The sequence below is a fragment of the Heptranchias perlo genome, chromosome 5, assembly GCF_035084215.1.
Source record: "Heptranchias perlo isolate sHepPer1 chromosome 5, sHepPer1.hap1, whole genome shotgun sequence".
Classification (NCBI taxonomy): Eukaryota; Metazoa; Chordata; class Chondrichthyes; order Hexanchiformes; family Hexanchidae; genus Heptranchias; species Heptranchias perlo.
This window is the reverse complement of record NC_090329.1, coordinates 108258959-108281345: the sequence shown is the minus strand read 5'-3', so window position 1 is coordinate 108281345 and position 22387 is coordinate 108258959.

Here is a 22387-nt window from a genome sequence, read left to right as displayed (position 1 = left end):
CTGTAGAGGTGGTAGAGTAGGGGCAGCGGTAGAGGTGATACAGTAGGGGCAGCGGTAGAGGTGGTACAGTAGGGGCAGTGGGTAGAGGTGGTACAGTAGGGGCAGCGGGTAGAGGTGGTACAGTAGGGACAGCAGTAGAGGTGATACAGTAGGGGCAGCGGGTAGAGGTGGTACAGTAGGGGCAGCGGGTAGAGGTGATACAGTAGGGGCAGCGGGTTGAGGTGATACAGTAGGGGCAGCGGGTAGAGGTGGTACAGTAGGGACAGCAGTAGAGGTGATACAGTAGGGGCAGCGTGTAGAGGTGGTACAGTAGGGGCAGCTGTAGAGGTGATACAGTAGGGGCAGTGGGTAGAGGTGATACAGTAGGGGCAGCGGGTAGAGGTGGTACAGTAGGGGCAGCGGGTAGAGGTGATACAGTAGGGGCAGCGGGTAGAGGTGATACAGTAGGGGCAGCGGGTAGAGGTGATACAGTAGGGGCAGCGGTAGAGGTGGTACAGTAGGGGCAGCGGGTAGAGGTGATACAGCAGGGGCAGTGGGTAGAGGTGGTACAGTAGGGGAAGTGGGTAGAGGTGGTACAGTAGGGGCAGCGGGTAGAGGTGATACAGTAGGGGCAGCGGGTAGAGGTGGTACAGTAGGGGCCGCGGTAGAGGTGATACAATAGGGGCAGCTGTAGAGGTGGTACAGTAGGGGAAGTGGGTAGAGGTGGTACAGTAGGGGCAGTGGGTAGAGGTGGTACAGTAGGGGAAGTGGGTAGAGGTGGTACAGTCGGGGCAGCTGTAGAGGTGGTAGAGTAGGGGCAGTGGGTAGAGGTGGTACAGTAGGGGCAGCGGGTAGAGGTGATACAGTAGGGGCAGCTGTAGAGGTGATACAGTAGGGGCAGCGGTAGAGGTGGTACAGTCGGGGCAGCGGGTAGAGGTGATACAGTAGGGGCAGCGGGTAGAGGTGATACAGTAGGGGCAGCGGTAGAGGTGGTACAGTAGGGGAAGTGGGTAGAGGTGGTACAGTAGGGGCAGCGGGTAGAGGTGATACAGTAGGGGCAGCGGGTAGAGGTGATACAGTAGGGGCAGCTGTAGAGGTGATACAGTAGGGGCAGCGGTAGAGGTGGTACAGTCGGGGCAGCGGGTAGAGGTGATACAGTAGGGGCAGCGGGTAGAGGTGATACAGTAGGGGCAGCGGTAGAGGTGGTAGAGTAGGGGCAGTGGGTAGAGGTGGTACAGTAGGGGCAGCGGGTAGAGGTGATACAGTAGGGGCAGCTGTAGAGGTGATACAGTAGGGGCAGCGGTAGAGGTGGTACAGTCGGGGCAGCGGGTAGAGGTGATACAGTAGGGGCAGCGGGTAGAGGTGATACAGTAGGGGCAGCGGTAGAGGTGGTACAGTAGGGGCAGCGGGTAGAGGTGATACAGTAGGGGCAGCGGTAGAGGTGATACAGTAGGGGCAGCGGGTAGAGGTGATACAGTAGGGGCAGCGGGTAGAGGTGGTACAGTAGGGGCAGTGGGTAGAGGTGATACAGTAGGGGCAGCGGTAGAGGTGGTACAGTAGGGGCAGCGGGTAGAGGTGATACAGTAGGGGCAGCGGTAGAGGTGATACAGTAGGGGCAGCGGGTAGAGGTGATACAGTAGGGGCAGCGGGTAGAGGTGATACAGTAGGGGCAGCGGGTAGAGGTGATACAGTAGGGGCAGCGGTAGAGGTGCTACAGTAGGGGCAGCGGTAGAGGTGATACAGTAGGGGCAGCGGGTAGAGGTGGTACAGTAGGGGCAGCGGGTAGAGGTGATACAGTAGGGGCAGCGGTAGAGGTGGTACAGTAGGGGCAGCGGGTAGAGGTGATACAGTAGGGGCAGCGGTAGAGGTGATACAGTAGGGGCAGCGGGTAGAGGTGATACAGTAGGGGCAGCGGGTAGAGGTGATACAGTAGGGGCAGCGGGTAGAGGTGATACAGTAGGGGCAGCGGTAGAGGTGATACAGTAGGGGCAGCGTGTAGAGGTGATACAGTAGGGGCAGCGGGTAGAGGTGATACAGTAGGGGCAGCGGGTAGAGGTGATACAGTAGGGGCAGTGGTAGAGGTGATACAGTAGGGGCAGCGGTAGAGGTGCTACAGTAGGGGCAGCGGGTAGAGGTGATACAGTAGGGGCAGCGGTAGAGGTGGTACAGTAGGGGCAGCGGGTAGAGGTGATACAGTAGGGGCAGCGGTAGAGGTGATACAGTAGGGGCAGCGGGTAGAGGTGATACAGTAGGGGCAGCGGGTAGAGGTGATACAGTAGGGGCAGCGGGTAGAGGTGATACAGTAGGGGCAGCGGTAGAGGTGATACAGTAGGGGCAGCGGGTAGAGGTGATACAGTAGGGGCAGCGGGTAGAGGTGATACAGTAGGGGCAGCGGGTAGAGGTGATACAGTAGGGGCAGCGGGTAGAGTTGATACAGTAGGGGCAGCGGTAGAGGTGATACAGTAGGGGCAGCGGTAGAGGTGCTACAGTAGGGGCAGCGGGTAGAGGTGATACAGTAGGGGCAGCGGGTAGAGGTGATACAGTAGGGGCAGCGGTAGAGGTGCTACAGTAGGGGCAGCGGGTAGAGGTGATACAGTAGGGGCAGCGGGTAGAGGTGATACAGTAGGGGCAGCGGGTAGAGGTGATACAGTAGGGGCAGCGGTTAGAGGTGATACAGTAGTGGCAGCGGTAGAGGTGGTACAGTAGGGGCAGCGGGTAGAGGTGGTACAGTAGGGGAAGCGGGTAGAGGTGATACAGTAGGGGAAGCGGGTAGAGGTGATACAGTAGGTGCAGCGGGTAGAGGTGATACGGTTGGGGCAGCGGTAGAGGTGCTACAGTAGGGGCAGCGGGTAGAGGTGATACAGTAGGGGCAGCGGGTAGAGGTGATACAGTAGGGGCAGCGGTAGAGGTGGTACAGTAGGGGAAGCGGGTAGAGGTGATACAGTAGGGGCAGCGGTAGAGGTGGTACAGTAGGGGAAGCGGGTAGAGGTGATACAGTAGGGGCAGCGGGTAGAGGTGATACAGTAGGGGCAGCGGTTAGAGGTGATACAGTAGGGGCAGCGGTAGAGGTGATATAGTAGGGGCAGCGGTAGAGGTGGTACAGTAGGGGAAGCGGGTAGAGGTGATACAGCAGGGGCAGCGGGTAGAGGTGATACAGTAGGGGCAGCGGTAGAGGTGATACAGTAGGGGCAGCGGGTAGAGGTGATACAGCAGGGGCAGCGGGTAGAGGTGATACAGTAGGGGCAGCGGGTAGAGGTGATACAGTAGGGGCAGCGGGTAGAGGTGATACAGTAGGGGCAGCGGTAGAGGTGATACAGTAGGGGCAGCGGGTAGAGGTGATACAGCAGGGGCAGTGGGTAGAGGTGGTACAGTAGGGGAAGTGGGTAGAGGTGGTACAGTAGGGGCAGCTGTAGAGGTGATACAGTAGGGGCAGCGGTAGAGGTGATACAGTAGGGGCAGCGGGTAGAGGTGATACAGTAGGGGCAGCGGTAGAGGTGATACAGTAGGGGCAGCGGGTAGAGGTGATACAGCAGGGGCAGTGGGTAGAGGTGGTACAGTAGGGGAAGTGGGTAGAGGTGGTACAGTAGGGGCAGCTGTAGAGGTGATACAATAGGGGCAGCTGTAGAGGTGGTAGAGTAGGGGCAGCGGTAGAGGTGGTACAGTAGGGGCAGCGGGTAGAGGTGATACAGTAGGGGCCGCGGTAGAGGTGATACAATAGGGGCAGCTGTAGAGGTGGTAGAGTAGGGGCAGCGGTAGAGGTGATACAGTAGGGGCAGCGGTAGAGGTGGTACAGTAGGGGCAGTGGGTAGAGGTGGTACAGTAGGGGCAGCGGGTAGAGGTGGTACAGTAGGGACAGCAGTAGAGGTGATACAGTAGGGGCAGCGGGTAGAGGTGGTACAGTAGGGGCAGCTGTAGAGGTGATACAGTAGGGGCAGCGGGTTGAGGTGATACAGTAGGGGCAGCGGGTAGAGGTGGTACAGTAGGGACAGCAGTAGAGGTGATACAGTAGGGGCAGCGTGTAGAGGTGGTACAGTAGGGGCAGCTGTAGAGGTGATACAGTAGGGGCAGTGGGTAGAGGTGATACAGTAGGGGCAGCGGGTAGAGGTGGTACAGTAGGGGCAGCGGGTAGAGGTGATACAGTAGGGGCAGCGGGTAGAGGTGATACAGTAGGGGCAGCGGGTAGAGGTGATACAGTAGGGGCAGCGGTAGAGGTGGTACAGTAGGGGCAGCGGGTAGAGGTGATACAGCAGGGGCAGTGGGTAGAGGTGGTACAGTAGGGGAAGTGGGTAGAGGTGGTACAGTAGGGGCAGCGGGTAGAGGTGATACAGTAGGGGCAGCGGGTAGAGGTGGTACAGTAGGGGCCGCGGTAGAGGTGATACAATAGGGGCAGCTGTAGAGGTGGTACAGTAGGGGAAGTGGGTAGAGGTGGTACAGTAGGGGCAGTGGGTAGAGGTGGTACAGTAGGGGAAGTGGGTAGAGGTGGTACAGTCGGGGCAGCTGTAGAGGTGATACAGTAGGGGCAGCGGGTAGAGGTGATACAGTAGGGGCAGCGGGTAGAGGTGGTACAGTAGGGACAGCGGTAGAGGTGGTACAGTAGGGGCAGCGGGTAGAGGTGATACAGTAGGGGCAGCTGTAGAGGTGATACAGTAGGGGCAGCGGGTAGAGGTGATACAGTAGGGGCAGCGGGTAGAGGTGGTACAGTAGGGACAGCGGTAGAGGTGATACAGTAGGGTCAGTGGGTAGAGGTGGTGCAGTAGGGGCAGTGGTAGAGGTGGTACAGTAGGGGAAGTGGGTAGAGGTGGTACAGTAGGGGAAGTGGGTAGAGGTGGTACAGTAGGGGCAGCGGGTAGAGGTGATACAGTAGGGGCAGCGGTAGAGGTGATACAGTAGGGGCAGTGGTAGAGGTGATACAGTAGGGGCAGTGGTAGAGGTGGTACAGTAGGGGAAGTGGGTAGAGGTGGTACAGTAGGGGCAGCGGGTAGAGGTGATACAGTAGGGGCAGCGGTAGAGGTGGTAGAGTCGGGGCAGCGGTAGAGGTGATACAGTAGGGGCAGTGGGTAGAGGTGGTACAGTAGGGGAAGTGGGTAGAGGTGGTACAGTAGGGGAAGTGGGTAGAGGTGATACAGTAGGGGCAGTGGGTAGAGGTGATACAGTAGGGGCAGCGGTAGAGGTGGTAGAGTAGGGGCAGCGGTAGAGGTGATACAGTCGGGGCAGCGGGTAGAGGTGATACAGTAGGGGCAGTGGGTAGAGGTGATACAGTAGGGGCAGCGGTAGAGGTGCTACAGTAGGGGCAGCGGTAGAGGTGATACAGTAGGGGCAGCGGTAAAGGTGATACAGTAGGGGCAGCGGTAGAGGTGATACAGTAGGGGCAGCGGGTAGAGGTGGTACAGTAGGGGCAGCGGGTAGAGGTGATACAGTAGGGGCAGCGGTAGAGGTGCTACAATAGGGGCCGCGGTAGAGGTGATACAGTAGGGGCAGCTGTAGAGGTGATACAGTAGGGGCAGTGGGTAGAGGTGATACAGTAGGGGCAGCGGGTAGAGGTGATACAGTAGGGGCAGTGGGTAGAGGTGATACAGTAGGGGCAGCTGTAGAGGTGGTACAGTAGGGGCAGCTGTGGAGGTGATTCAGTAGGGGCAGCGGGTAGAGGTGGTACAGTAGGGGCAGCGGGTAGAGGTGATACAGTAGGGGCAGCTGTAGAGGTGATACAGTAGGGGCAGCGGGTAGAGGTGGTACAGTAGGGGCAGCGAGTAGAGGTGGTACAGTAGGGGAAGTGGGTAGAGGTGATACAGTAGGGGAAGTGGGTAGAGGTGGTACAGTAGGGGCAGCGGTAGAGGTGATACAGTAGGGGCAGCGGGTAGAGGTGGTACAGTAGGGGAAGTGGGTAGAGGTGATACAGTAGGGGCAGCGGGTAGAGGTGGTACAGTAGGGGAAGTGGGTAGAGTTGGTACAGTCGGGGCAGCGGTAGAGGTGATACAGTAGGGGCAGCGGTAGAGGTGATACAGTAGGGGCAGTGGGTAGAGGTGGTACAGTAGGGGAAGTGGGTAGAGGTGGTACAGTAGGGGCAGCGGTAGAGGTGGTACAGTAGGGGCAGCGGTAGAGGTGATACAGTAGGGGCAGCGGTAGAGGTGATACAGTAGGGGCAGTGGGTAGAGGTGATACAGTAGGGGCAGCGGTAGAGGTGGTACAGTAGGGGCAGTGGGTAGAGGTGATACAGTAGGGGCAGCGGTAGAGGTGGTACAGTAGGGGAAGTGGGTAGCGGTGGTACAGTAGTGGCAGCGGTAGATGTGGTACAGTAGGGGCAGCGGTAGAGGTGATACAGTAGGGGCAGTGGGTAGAGGTGATACAGTAGGGGCAGCGGTAGAGGTGGTACAGTAGGGGAAGTGGGTAGAGGTGGTACAGTAGTGGCAGCGGTAGAGGTGGTACAGTAGGGGCAGCGGTAGAGGTGATACAGTAGGGGCAGCGGGTAGAGGTGGTACAGTAGGGGCAGCGGGTAGAGGTGGTACAGTAGGGGCAGCGGTAGAGGTGATACAGTAGGGGCAGCGGTAGAGGTGGTACAGTAGGGGCAGCGGTAGAGGTGATACAGTAGGGGCAGCGGGTAGAGGTGATACAGTCGGGGCAGCGTGTAGAGGTGATACAGGAGGGGCAGTGGGTAGAGGTGATACAGTAGGGGCAGCGGTAGAGGTGATACAGTAGGGGCAGCGGGTAGAGGTGGTACAGTAGGGGCAGCGGGTAGAGGTGATACAGTAGGGGCAGCGGTAGAGGTGATACAGTAGGGGCAGCGGGTAGAGGTGGTACAGTAGGGGCAGCGGGTAGAGGTGATACAGTAGGGGCAGTGGGTAGAGGTGATACAGTAGGGGCAGCGGGTAGAGGTGATACAGGAGGGGCAGCGGGTAGAGGTGATACAGTAGGGGCAGCGGGTAGAGGTGATACAGTAGGGGCAGCGGGTAGAGGTGATACAGGAGGGGCAGCGGGTAGAGGTGATACAGTAGGGGAAGCGGTAGAGGTGATACAGTAGGGGCAGCGGGTAGAGGTGATACAGGAGGGGCAGTGGGTAGAGGTGATACAGTAGGGGCAGCGGGTAGAGGTGATACAGTAGGGGCAGCGGGTAGAGGTGATACAGGAGGGGCAGCGGGTAGAGGTGATACAGTAGGGGCAGCGGTAGAGGTGATACAGTAGGGGCAGTGGGTAGAGGTGATACAGTAGGGGCAGTGGGTAGAGGTGATACAGTAGGGGCAGCGGTAGAGGTGGTACAGTAGGGGCAGCGGTAGAGGTGATACAGTAGGGGCAGCTGTAGAGGTGATACAATAGGGGCAGCGGGTAGAGGTGATACAGTAGGGGCAGCGGGTAGAGGTGATACAGTAGGGGCAGCGGGTAGAGGTGATACAGTAGGGGCAGTGGGTAGAGGTGATACAGTAGGGGCAGTGGGTAGAGGTGGTACAGTAGGGGCAGCTGTAGAGGTGATACAATAGGGGCAGCGGGTAGAGGTGATACAGTAGGGGCAGCGGGTAGAGGTGATACAGTAGGGGCAGCGGGTAGAGGTGATACAGTAGGGGCAGCGGGTAGAGGTGATACAGTAGGGGCAGCGGGTAGAGGTGATAGAGTAGGGGCAGCGGGTAGAGGTGATACAGTAGGGGCAGCGGGTAGAGGTGATACAGTAGGGGCAGTGGGTAGAGGTGGTAGAGTAGTGGCAGCGGGTAGAGGTGCTACAATTGGAAAGTGGTACGGGTGCTACAATTGGCCTCAGTATTCCTGGTGCGGTAAAAACAAATTCAGCCTAGAATCCAGCTGTTGAGGGCTGTCTTCTAGTTACAGTCCAAAGAAGCAGCAGACTGTATTTCTTCATATCATCTCACTATTGACTACTGATGCCAAAAAAAGCACTCTGGAATATGTGGTTGATTCTTAATTGCCCTCTGAAATGTCCTAGCAAGCCATTCAGTTGTACAATCTCGCTACAAGAAGTGCAGCGGTTCAAGAGGGCGGCTCACCACCACCTTCTCAAGGGCAATTAGGGATGGGCAATAAATGCCGGCCTCGCCAGCGACGCCCATGTCCCATGAATGAATAAAAAAAATATGTGCACATACAGAACATTGCCAAGGACAAGATTGGCCTCCTGCAGTCAAATATCACGCTGACATCTGGCCTCCTGCCCCTGTGAAGACAGCTGTAGGTGCCATTTCTCAGCAAGATTCAGCATATTCAGGAGAGGAGGGGAAAGATAATGTTCAGCTTTACAAAGATTTGTAAGATTTTTTTTACAGCTGCTTTTAAAGCAGCCGGAAATCCCTGAAAATAAGCATTGCTAAATAAACTGATCAATACATATCAGCATGTTGCATAGGCAACAATAGCACAGAAGTTTACACCTCAGCCCAGGCTTAGTCCGAACAATCCTAAACCTTTGGCTTTGTTATAACTACCAGTCAGAGTCCCAACTTCACGATTGCTCCAATCTCTCAGGTCAGGTTTCATACACTCTTACTCATATGCAGAATGCTGTAAGATTCCCCATTTATTTTCACTACTCACTAACATCTACAGTTCCTCCAAAATTTACATGCCCGGCATCTGTGCCGAATACCGTTGATCATCGCAAGGAGAGCACAGAGGTGACATCACTGTTTTAGCTGAGTATGTGTAACATTTGGGATCATTTACCAAGTATGTAAAACTCATACATTACATAATTGCATAGAATTACATAAAATTTACAGCAAAGAAACTGGCTATGTGCCAGTGTTTAGCTCCACATAAGCCTCCTAGATCATAAGAAATAGGAGCAGGAGTAGGCCAATCGGCCCCTCGAGCCTGCTCCGCCATTCAATAAGATCATGGCTGATCTGGCCCTACTGATCTCCTCTCACCCTACTTCATCTAACTCTATCAGCAGTTCCTTCAATTCCGTTCTCCCTCATGTGTACTTATCTAGGTTATCCTTAAATGCATCTATGATTCTTTTTTTATTATCATTCTTTCTGGTTTTTGTTCTTGGGAAGAAGGTTTAATTCAAACTTCTCCACAGTTGTTGACAATGTCACTCATTATCAGTTGAGAGAAGAAATGCCAATAAAAGAACAGTTGCTGCACTTCAAAGGTATTTATTTCTGTGAAGCGCCTTGAGATATTTTGACGTGATAATACAAATGCAAGCATTATTATTATGATGATTATTATAAAAAGAATGAGATGGGCCTGCTAATTCTCCCAAAGACAAAACATTCTGTTTCCATATGTGTTCTGATTAGCGTTCTGGAAGTAGAAAGACATTCTTACCAATTATGACCATCTAATGAGAGCGCAAGCTGTGCGTCCATGCAGCTACCGACTACCTGCAAATGTAGGTAAAATGTTTGCTGTCCCTAAGACAAACGTTGACTGCAGGCAAAAGGGCTAGCTCGCTCCCAAATTCTGCTGGAGATCCATGACGCCAACTCATAGAAGACTCTGCCTCTGATTTTCCCTTTCTCTTTGGGGTTTTTCCTTCGCTAGGTACTTCCCCACAGTAATGCAGCTGAGGCCAGGGACTCGTTGGCGGGGGGGTGGTGGGAAGCGGGGACGGGGTGGGGGGGGCGGGGGCGTGGTTTGGCGGAAATTGAAACTATTGTGTCAGCTGTGGTCAGTAGGTAGCACTTTCGCCCCTGAATCAGAAGGATGTGGGTTCAAGTCTCACTCCAGGGACTTGAGCATAAAGTCCATGCTGATACTTCAGTACAGTATTGAGGGAGAGAGGTGCTGTCTTTCGGATGAGATGTTAAAACTGAGGCCTGGTCTGCCCTCTTAGATAGGTGTAAAATATCCAGTGGCCCTATTTCGAAGAAAAGCAGGGCAATTTTCCCTGGTGTCCTGGACAATATTTATCCAACATCACTAAAAACAGATTATCTGATCATTATCACATTGATGTTTGTGGGAGCTTGCTGTGTGCAAATTGGCTGCCACATTACAACAGTGACTGCACTGCAACAAAGTACTTCATTGGCTGCAAAGCATTTTGGGACATCCTGAGTTTGTGAAAGGCGTTATATAAATGCAAGTCTTTCTTTCTTTCTTCTTCTTTATTGAGATAAGCTAACATGTGACTAATTGCCCCTTCAGCTCCACTCCAGAGACTTCAGCACTAAATCTAGGCTGACACTCCCGTGCAGTACTGAAGGAGTGCTGCACTGTCGGAGGTGTCATCTTTCAGATGAGACATTAAACCGAGGCCTCGTCTGCCTTCTCAGGTGGACATAAAAGATCCCATGACATTATTCAAAGAAAACCAGAGGAGTTCTCCTGGTATCCTGGCCAACATTTATCCCTCAACCAACGCCACCAAAACAGATTATTTATCTCATTGCTGTTTGTGGGACCTTTCTGTGAGCAAATTGGCTGCTGCATTTGCCTATGCTACAAGAGTGACCACACTTCAGATGTACTTAATTGATTGTGAAGCACTTTGAGATGTTCTGAGAATACAAAGGCACTATATAAATGCAAGTTCTTTCCTTGTTTGGTTGTTCAGTGCATTGATGAGTCCTCCACTGCTGTCTGAGTCCTGACAGTGATTAATAAAAGCTGCAGAGGGCCAGAAAAACAAGGTGACGGCTCAAATCGTGGCAGAAACTGATCAAATAGCAATACACTCTACTTGCATGTACTGAAGAACTGAGGATAGCAATTCAACTAAAGGCTTTGCGGTTTTGTTTTATAAACCAAACTACGTACTCTCAATTCTGCAGCACAGTACAGACTGCCTGGTCTATTATCACATAAATATAAGTATTGCAAGGGAGTTGGAGTACAAGAATAAGGAAGTCTTACTACAATTGTACAGGGCTTTGGTAAGACCTCTCCTGGTGTACTGCGTAGAGTTTTGGTCTCCTTATCTAAGGAAGGATATACTTGCCTTAGAGGCAGTGCAACAAAAGTTCACTAGATTGATTCATGGGATGAGACAGTTGTTCTATGAGGAGATGTTGAGTAGAATGGACCTATAATCTCTGGAGTTTAGAAGAATGAGAGGTGATCTGATTGAAACATATAAGATTCTGAAGAGGCTTGACAGTGTAGATACTGAGAGGTTGTTTCCCCTGGCTGGAGAGTCTAGAACTAGAGGGCACAGTCGCAGGATTAGATGTCGGCCATTTAAGACTAAGATGAGGAGGAATCTCTTCACTCAGAGGGTTGTGAATCTTTGGAATTCTCTACCCCAGAGGTCTGTGGATGCTCAGTCGTTGAGTATATTCAAGGCTGAAATAGATAGATTTTTGGATTCTAGGGGAATCAAGGGATTTGGGGATCAGGCAGGTTAGTGGAGTTGAGGTCGAAGATCAGCCGTGATCTGATTGAATGGCAGAGCAGGCTCGAGAGGCCATATGGCCTACTCCTGCTCCTATTTCTTATTTTCTTATGTTCTTATAAAATAATTGCCTTAGCAATCTTTACCTTCTTAATGTCAGATTCGTTGGGGTTTTATCCATTTGTATTTCAGACATTGTACTGAAAGCAAACTGGTTACACAAAGTTTTAATGACTTACGTTTTGCCTATATAACTTGACTGCACAACCTACCCATTTCAGGATGGCCACTTAAAGTCCAAAAAGGTAATTATTGCTGGGATATGATAGACTGCACAGTTATTTAAAGTGCCGCTTGTTCAAATGGTACCTATTTGAAGACCATTAAAATGATGTACTGAGGGGATATAAAGCTGCTAATGCCATAGCGATGGTATCAGATCTCCACTTTATGACATCAGCCTGCCTATGTATCAACCTTTATAAATTACTGTTTAGTGGAAGAAAACTATCATATTAATCTGTCCTATCCTTCACCCTATAAAAGGAATGCTAATTTAAAGGAGGCCTGGTGGAGATGACTGAAGTAATAAACCATTATAGCTAACCTTCCTGTTGGCAGCACCACTCACGTTTCTCGTTTTTTTGTCACTTCTGTATGTCAGATTCAAACAATGTCACAGTTAGTGGAGGGTCATGGGCATTTTTGCACAAGCCAGAAAATCACATTGGAAAAAGTCCAACTATTTTGTTTACCAACAATGGATGAAGATTTCCTCCTAGGAACAGTAGACCATTCAGCCCCTCAGCCTGTTCCACCATTAAATCAGATCGTGGTTGATCTGGACCTCAACTCCATGGGGGCAATTTCACAACTAATGCTCTCGAATGGGGAGCCTCGCCTGCTGAGAAATCACGGCACAAGCTGCACATGAATTTCTCACCACTATGTTCATTTATACACTATTGGTGGATGAGGTTCCCTGCCAAGAGCATGAGGTCATAGGATCGCTCCTCGGGGGTAATTATAATTTTGGGCATGGGCGGAAAACTGGCAGTGGTAGATCGGCCGATCCTAATACACCTCGCTCAATGGAAAGGAAGATCGGGTAGGTGTAGAACAGGTGGCCGATCTACAACCGCCAGTATTCCACCCATGCCCAAATTGGAAATTACCCACCTTATGCATGCAACAAACTCAGAGAAATGTTCCTTATAAGTGGGCTTAACCCTCATCCCTGCCTTTGTTACTGCTAGACTTGACTATTCCAATGCTCTCCTGGCCAGCTTCACATCTTCCACCCTCCATAAACTTGAGTTCATCCAAAACTCTGCTGCCATTATCCTAACTTGCACCAAGTCCCGTTCACCCATCACCCCTGTGCTTGCTGACCTACATTTGCTCCTGGTCCGGCAACTCCTCGATTTAAAAATTCTCACCCTTATTTTCAAATCCCCCCGTGGCCTTGCCCCTCCCTAAATATGTAACCGCCTCCAACCCTATGACCCTCTGACATCTCTGCGCTTCTCCAATTCTGGCCATTTGCGCATCCCAGATTTTAATCGCTCCACCATTGGCGACCGTGCCTTTAGCTGCCTTGGCCCTAAGTCTGGAATTCCCTCCCTAAACCTCTCAGCTTCTCTACCTCTGCCTGCTTTAAGGCATTCCTTAAAACCTACCTCTTTGACCAAGTTTTGGTCACCTGTCCTAATATCTCCTCATGTGGCTCGGTGTCAAATTTTGTCTGATAATGCTCCTGTGAAGCACTTGGAATGTTTTACTACATTAAAGACGCTATATAAATGCAAGTTGTTGTTGTTGCTATTAACATTTCATTGCATATAGCTCACAAAGGATATTTTCCTCCACTGTCAGCATACAAATAGTTGGATGCTGTTTGCTGTAGTTTTTATTATTCTTAACCGCAACAAATGAATGTAGAGAACTTAAGCATGAATGCAGAATTGAAATCAAACTAGTTTAGATTGGAATAAATTGGATTATTTCACAAGACTGTCAGTGTCATATCAGTATCAAAATGTCTGGGGTGTCTCATCTCTTATTTTTCAAATGGTGACTTTGACACAGGAGGAACAAAATGCCCCCTGTACATACAGTGCCATTCTTTGTGACAGTAAAGACTTTTTTGGTCTCTGAAGTGAGTGGGTGTTTGTACCTGGGAGTGACTTCAGCTATTGCAAAGTTAGGTGTTTTTTTAATATATTTTTATATAAAATACTGTAATAGTGGAAGTGGGTTTTGTGGCCTTTTTAAATAGAGATGTTTGGTTTCAATCTTTAGTTTCCATTTGTTTAGGTAGGTGGGTCTGTACTTTTTATATCCATTTTTCCCTTTATGGCCTCATGGGGATGTCTGATCCCAGGCAATCTAGGAGGGTTATTGGTCGTCTGTCTGGACTCTGTTAAGATATCTTAATCTGAGTTCCTGCTTGTCTGGTGAAGACTGTCTTCTGCTTACACTTCATTCTTATGATTGGAACTTCGGATTTAAACGTTTGGACTGTAGAATCATAGAATGATACAGCACAGAAGGAGGTCATTCGGCCCATCGTGCCTAAGCCAGCTCTTTGAAAGAGCTATCCAATTAGTCTCACAACCCTGCTCTTTCCACATAGCCCTGCAAATCTTTCCTTTTCAAGTAAACATACAATTCCCTTTTGAAAGTTACTATTGAATTTACTTCCACCAACCTTTCAGGCAGTGCATTCCAGATCATAACAATTCGCTGTGTAAAAAATACTCTCCTCATCTCCCCTCTGGCTCTTTTGCCAGTTATCTTACATCTGTATCCTTTGGTTACCAACCCTCCTGCCAGTGGAAACAGTTTCTCATTATTTACTCTATCAAAACCCCTCATGATCCCACCATATCTGAATCTGAGTTTGAAGTTCAAATATAATTCAATGCTTATCATCATTAAGCATTTCATATAAAATGCAGAAAGTGTGCACATACTTCAAGGCACTAAGGAAAATTTTGGGTCTAACTTGATCTCAGCCCAGGTACACACAAAAAGAATGACAAGTTGGGCGAGATGGTGGAGAATGACTAGAGGACCTTACCTCAGTGCTTTGAGGAGAAGGGGAAAATGTCGGCAAAACAAAACTTTGAAAAATAAATAAAGATGCTAAGGAAATTAATTACCTGCATTCATGAGACCTATTACGTTTTTTTTGAAACTCAGCTCTTCCATTTTCCTCATTCTCCCTCTCCACTTTTCTCCTTTATTCTCTTTTTTTGTGTGTCTGTGTTAGGACATCACAGCTGAGCCCAATTCTGTTCTTAGTTGATCGCAGAGAATCCCTCGAAGATTTTCCTGATTGACCGCCGTAACTTTGGCAGAAGCTCGTCAGAGACCCTATTTGCGTGGTGTAGCCGGGGTTACTATCGGTGATACCGTCTTTCGGATGAGACGTTAAACTGAGGCCCCGTCTGCCCTCTCAGGTGGATGTAAAAGATCCCATGGCACTATTTCGAACAAGACCAGGGAAGATCTCCCCGGTGCCCTGGCCAATATTTATCCCTCAACCAACATCACCAATACAGATTATTTGGTCAATATCACATTGCTGTTTGTGGGAGCTTGCTGTGCGCAAATTGGCTGCCACATTTCCTACACTACAACAGTGACTACACTTCAAAAGTACTTCATTGGCTGTAAAGCGCTTTGGAACATCCTGAGGTTGTGAAAGACGCTGTATAAATGCAGGTCTTTCTTTCCTCCGCAGTTACGGTGCCCAATCAAGAGCGCTCACTAGGAAATTCCTGGTGGATTTTAACCAACATTCACCATCCAGCAGAGGTCACTGGATAGTGATCAGGAATGTAAACACTGGCTGATTCTTCCCTTCCCTAACCAGGGATGATGAGGCCAACTAGAGCACCCCTACTGCTCCCTGACTGAGATCAACTAACTGAGCACAGACCGGGATTCTCTTTCTTTTATATTCAAGTTTAAAAATGTACTGGGTTCGACTGAATGCCAGTAATTGCATAACTGCACCTACCTTTGTTTTAAATCTGTCTTGTGAGACACTTTACCAGATGACAATACACTTACTGAACAGCAACTTTACATTTTTACAACTTTACAGTTATTATTGCTCTTTTTTTTACTTCCCTTGGTCTCTCTTTCCTTATAGGCCACTCACTAATGCGTCATGCATGAGGCCCAGACAATTCAGACCTTCTCCGCATCCCCCTCAACAGAAAGTGCCAGTATTTATATTGTTCACGGATCTGCTGACACTGCTTCACCTACTCCTAACAGTATTTTTAAATGCTAGAATATTATGATATGGCGGTTGAATGTAGTTTATCTGCGTTATGGTGAGTTTTACTGGGGGCCCCATATTTGCGCGGGGCCCCTGGGCACAGGCCTCATAAGCACGTATGTTAATCAGCCCCCGGTGAGAATTGAGAAAACTCTTGTCATCCACTCAAATAACTTAGGAAGATCTTTGACACGATCCCCATCTAGCAACAACTTGACTGATGTCTAAATCAATGATTTAGACTTAAATGTAGGGGGCACGATTAAGAAGTTTGCAGACGATACAAAAATTGGCCGTGTGGTTGATAGTGAGGAGGAAAGCTGCAGACTGCAGGAAGATATCAATGGACTGGTCAGATGGGCAGAAAAGTGATAAATGGAATTCAATCTGGAAAAGTGTGATGTAATGAATTTGGGGAAGGCAAAGGAATACACAATAAATGGGAGGAAACTGAGAAGTGTAGGGGAACAGAGGGACCTTGGAGTGCATGTCCACAGATCCCTGAACGTAGCAGGACATAAGGTGGTTAAGAAGGTATACGGGATACTTTCCTTTATTAGCCGAGGCATAGAATATAAGAGCAGGGAGGTTATGCTAGAACTGTATAAAACATTAGTTAAGCCACTGCTTGAGTACTGCGTACAGTTCTGGTCACCATACTACAGGAAAGATGTGATTGCACTAGAGACGGTAGAGAGAAGATTTATGAGGATGTTGCCAGGACTGAAGAATTTTAGCTATGAGGAACAATTGGATCGGCTGGGGTTGTTTTCTTTGGAACAGAGGAGGCTGAGGGGAGATTTAATTGCGGTGTACAAAATTATGAGGAGCCTAGATGGAGTGGATAGGGAGGACCTATTTCCTTTAGCAGAGAGATCAATAACCAGGGGGCATAGATTTAAAATGATTGGTAGAAGGATTAGAGGGGAGTTGAAGAGAATTTTTTTCACTCAGAGAGTGGTGGGCATCTGGAACTCACTGCCTGAAAGGGTGGTAGAGGCAGAAACCCTCATCGCATTTAAAGGGTACTTGGATGTGCACTTGAGGTGCCATAACCTACAAGGCTACAGACCAAGAGCTGAAAAGTGGGATTAGGCTGGCTAGCAATTTTTCGGCCAGCACAGACATGATGGGCCGAATGGTCTCCTTCTATGCCGTGAATTTCTATGATTCTAAAACAACTGCTGAAAAAGTGCAAGTGTGTGGATATCGGGTAAGGGCAGGATCAGGTGTGATGCTCTTAAGATCATTCACTATCTATTCTCACAAATGAAAAATGGCCACTTGGCCAAGGTATTGGTGGGCCGCCAGAAGCTGCAGAAAGTTGGGTAACAGGCAGTGCTGGGATTGACGGTTACAACTTTCTTGGCGCCAATCAAGCACTGAGACACTTAACCCACAAGGCGATTATGTCGCATGGATTTGGTTCTTGAAAATTCAGTGTGTATAATCGTCATTAGCTCAGTTGAGGGTAAGTAAATAATAGCAACAAGTGGATTTTTTATATATCCTGCAAACAATAAAAGAAAGGAAACATGTTAAGGGTTAAACACGTTCATAAGGGAAAGGTTTAGTTACAGTTTATTGTCACTCCATAAGGGCACATTTTCATTTTGGAACATTTGGATGCTTGAAAAGATTTGCATTTGCTGCTCATTCCTCTGCCTACAGCAATGTTGCTGTTACTCACCTCGGCAGCAAAAAGAACAGTTCGTTTTCTTAAATATTTCACTAGCAAAGTTCCAGTTCACTTGTTTTTTCTGGCACTGGTGGGTTTCTCTCCTGCTCATTATCTTCAGCCTCAGTCATAAGCAGGCAGAAGAGAACAGCAGTATTTTGGTTTCAGTTATTTCTGTTTTACTAATGTGCATATAACTTACATTCAGCACCATCTGTTTACAGTTGTCATATCAATCTTCTCCCCTCTCCCCGTGCAACAAATTTCAGTATCCGCTGCCCTGAGCCTCTCTAATTTGTCAGGAAATTATAATAAGTAAAAATAGAAATAAAAAGATAAGAGAAAAAAGAACATGCAGCGCATAATGTGTAGTGCTCAAAAGTAGAAAACAGCCTCTTGCCAGTTCCAGAGTGCAATTATTTATTTTGAACATTCTCTGCATTAACTAGCAAAAGCTATTCTCCACTTTTGAACATTTTCTTGCTGATATACAGAAAAGTATAAAAAGTACAAAAAAGTAGGAGGATTAACCATTCAAAGCAGTCAACTAAGTGTCAGCAAACATCTAAACTCCAAGAATGAACCAGCTCATGGATCTTAGCTGTTCTATTGATTGTTCTTTTGATTTGATTGATTAACTCGCAAAAGCATTCCACACAATCCACCCAGTTCAATTCAAAAATGGCAATCAGGGTCCTACGTATGTTATGGGACCCGGATTAACATTTTAAACGGGCCTATCGCCTGACTGAGGGGACTGCTCTGGACTCCCAGCCGCAGGCCCGGAGCAACATTGCCGCAACCTCAGAAACAGCAGAAACAGGGTGGTAGGTCATTATTCACCATTTTCCGGGTGCTACCCCCAGGTGCTGTTGGGTGGGAGGCCTGAAAATTCACCCCTATGATTTACATGGCTATTCTTATTTTGTTCCCCTTCAGAAACTGCTGACTAAGACCAGATGACACAGACCATTTGCGTCAGCAAGCAGATATATTTTAAAACTTAACATCTATTCATAGACAATATAATTATATTTTTTTCAATCCAATCTATTTGGAAAGAGCTAAAGATAAAAAATATAAAATAATATATAGAGTCGTGCAATTTAAAGATACTCTGATGTGGTGCAAAAGGCTAAACCTCAAATAATTACCGTCAGTTCTTATTTAGTATAAGTGACTTTACTTTTTCCATTTGAAGTAAATTTCTTTTCGAAACTGCTCAACCCTTTCAACAAACACATGCACACTCTATGCTGGGTCATTCATTCATTCATCACCCTATTTTGAGTGCTGCACCTAGGCCTTTCCTGACCTGTAGGCTATTGGCGCACATTGGTGTGAACTCTACTTTGTAAACCCTGAACCCTCCGGTTTGTTAGTGTGTTTTCCTGGACTGAAATGGTCATTAGTCTCTTGAGAGCAAAATTAACTCTTGCCTGCAGGCTGCAAATTCTTTGTCAGGATCATACATTGGTCCAGCCTTATATTTCTATGCCAATCAGCATAAGCTGGAAAGTGTCGGGCAAGCTGTTCTGCAAGCAGTATTAACAGCATGCAAATGACTCTTGTCAGGTTATAAAGTATCATTTTAATGAGACCTGCCTCATGAAACAGCTTCTCTAGGGTGGTGGGGGCTTGTTTAACAATGAGGAGACTTAAATTAGTGTTATTTAGCTGCAGAAGGTGTCTTAAGGGTATGTAAGAGAATGGCTTAGAAGAAAGGGGAACGGAATTGTGAATGAGGAAAGAGGTACTAAAACAAAAAAGGAGAGATCCTTCCTTATAAACAGCCTTAGGTGAAGGAGGTGTTCTCCAGGCGACTAGTTTGTTTTCCTCATGCTGCATTCCATTCTTGAATAGCCTTGTGTTGATGTTTCACCACATTAACATTCTTCAAATGATACAACACTCTTTTGGTCTTCCATCTAAAAACATGATCTACTGGTAATCTCGCTGCAGCTTTCTCTTGCGTTCGCTGGAAAGTAAGGTTTGAATCTTGGGACACTTATCTCGCATACCACCTGTACTTCCTTGCACGTAAAACTTACGGTAGTCCCTATACACAATTCCTTCAATCCCAGAAAATTATCAGGATTGTTAACCACTATGATTTGGAGGCTTTACAGCATCGGTGGATAATTAAAAGGACTCTGCAGGTTCAGAGAAACCTGCTTGGCACTTGGTTAAAAGAAACACTCTGTGTGTGTGTATATATATATTGGCACTTCATTGGCTGTAAAGCACTTTGGGACATCCTGAGGTCATGAAACGTGCTATATAAATGCAAGTCTTTCCTTATATACTGGTGTATAAGGTGCATTTCAGGAAAGACATTTTTGTTAATATATTACTCAGCATATGTAGGCTACACAATCTTGATTTTTCTCCCCCCAAATTTTCTGCCTTCCTCGCCTGAAAGTGGCAGCATATTCAACAGTATATTTGCAAGGCAGCCCTACAGTCTGGTACCTCACCCAGTTGGCAATGAGCTATACAAACAATAGTTGGCATACTACAATTGGCCACATTACCTGGCTGGCGAAAGGGAAAACTAGCCATTATTCCCACTCCTGCTCAGTATTGTTGATTCCTGCTAGAAAGTGCAAGTATGTGAATATTGGATAAGAATAAATTTAGGCTCAGCTTTGGTACCCACATGGTCAAATAACCTGCTACATTCATTTCTCATTTCGACTATCTCTATTTGGGGGTATTAACATCAATGGAAAAGAAAATCGAGTGAGATGTAAAACAGGTTGCCGATTCACTGCTCCGTTTTTCACCCAGCGATAAAAGTTACAATTACCCCCAATGTATGCATGTTTCCCCAAGAGTTTCAAGTTACATAGAATTTATAGCACAAATACAGGCCATTCGGCCCAACTGGTCTATGCCGGTGTTTATGCTCCACTCGTGCCTCCTCCCACCTTACTTCATCTCACCTTATCAACATAGCATTGTCCCCAACCTTGAAAAAGGAAAGTCTACAGGTTAAATCCCAACCCTGCTGTCGGCTGTGGTTTATTCTTGCATGAGATCGCCAAGCCACAAACAGAACAAATCCATCAAGTCACTTGATTGCACACAGTTAAATTATTTTATTGTTTCATTCTTTCATTCTTGTATCTGGCAGTGAATAATGAAAGCTTCGCAAGCACAATTTCTCAAAGCCTTTTTTTGAATATTCCAATAAATCCACCAAATCCACCAGTAACTTCTTGATTAATTACTGTTCTGTAAAGAAATAGTGTAGATCTGTTTCACAGTTGAATATTGTTTGCATGCAATATGATCACCACAATTGAATTTAATTCAATCAGATAACATTATTGGTGATTTAACTTGTATTCACTAAGCAATTAAAGTAGGAAAGGGTTGCCTTCTGTTGAATGGTTCATTTTTTTAATGATTTTTTCCCCTCACTAATCTTCTCCCCTTCTCGAAGCACTGGATCCCTGCTGGGCTATGGTTTCATGGGTGCCAGTCTCCCTCCAGTACCTTGGCCAAGTGGCCATTAACTATTTATATGTGAGCCTTGATAGCAAGGGTCAACAGGCTATTCGATGATGGGGCACAGCCAAACCCAATTCTGTTCTCACCCCACAGGCTAAAAATGTGTCCACTTCCAGCAGGGGTGGCCAGATGGAGATCGGAAATGGGAACCCTTGGTAATTGGCTGAGGCCAATTGCAGCATTCTTACCACAGCTTGGCTGAGAGCAGCTACCTGTACACAGACTGATGTCTTAAGGACAGGCAGGCGGAACATTGGCCAGAAAAGAATGATATCAAAAGAAAATACAGCTCAGTATTATGGATAATTAGAACAAACAAACTATTCACTGGTCCATTGTGTTTATGCGATAACTCTCTATCGTGGCACTGAATACTGATTCTTCACAAGATCACAAGATAATTACAAATGAGGAGGGCCATCCAGCCCCTCTTAGTTCATCCATGCAGGAAAACCCTTCGGTTCCTCTCTATTGCGGCATTCAATTGTTTCTTAAATACTTCCAGGATTTTTATCTCTGCTACTTTACTCATTCAAAATGTTGTGTGCAGAAGAACTTCCTACTATCGGTCCTAAATTTTCCCTTTACTAGTTTAAGGTCACCCCTCAGTTACCTGAAAAGGCCATGATTTTTTCCCCTCATACCTCAGACCTCAGACTCTAGGTGGGTAATTTTAACCTAACCCACCCGTCGGGAAGCTGACGGGATCGGGTGTAATGCTGGTTTTACATCCTGCCCGATTTTACTCTCCATTGAAGTCATATTGGGCGGGGTGTAAAACAGCGTTCCAGCTGATCCCGTGGGTTTCCCGCCCGGTGAGTTAGATTAAAATTAACCTCTAAGGTTCAGTCTCGTGGCTCTTGTGTTTCAGTGACCAGAACTAGACACTACTCAAAGTGTGGTTTGAGCAGATCTCTTTCCGCATTACCCTTAGCAATTTCACCATCATTTATGGAGTACATATGTCATCCATTTTTCCTTTCTGTGTACATTACTTTACACTTGTCCATATTACATTTTTTCTCCCAATTTTCTGCTCGCTTACATATTTTGTGCAGCCAATTTTGTATTTCACAGGTTGTCTCCTCAGAATCAACTGCTCTTCCTAGTTTAATATAATATGCAAATTTAACCAATTTGCATTGAGTTTATGAATCCAAGGCCCCAATTTTAATTCCCGTCAGGTTTTGGGTGGAAACTCACCATTTATCCAGAATTGAGACCTGAGCTATTTTAACTTCCGGGTCTCAATTAGATCCCGCCGAGTGATTTCCTGCCCGTTCCAGGCAGGAAGTGGCGGAAAACCGCAGCACGGCACGGAAGTTACCCGTCAAGACAAGACAGGTGTTGGGATCAGGTTCCGAAGGGCGTCTCGCGGCGGCCTTGCGGCCAGGAACGGGGGATAAGGGAGGCATAAGCTTTCCTTGTAGGACCAGGAGGAGGACTCCTGTTCCTCCTGGCCCCGCAAAGCATAGAAAAAACATACCTTTTTTGGCCACTTCTGCAGCCGATCTTTAAAAAAAAAGTTTGCAATGTATGCAGCTGGTCAGTAATTCTTGCTGGACTGCACAAGCTTCTGTTTCCCTGAATGTGTCAGACTTAATCTCTGTGAATGGACAATATCTGATGATGATTT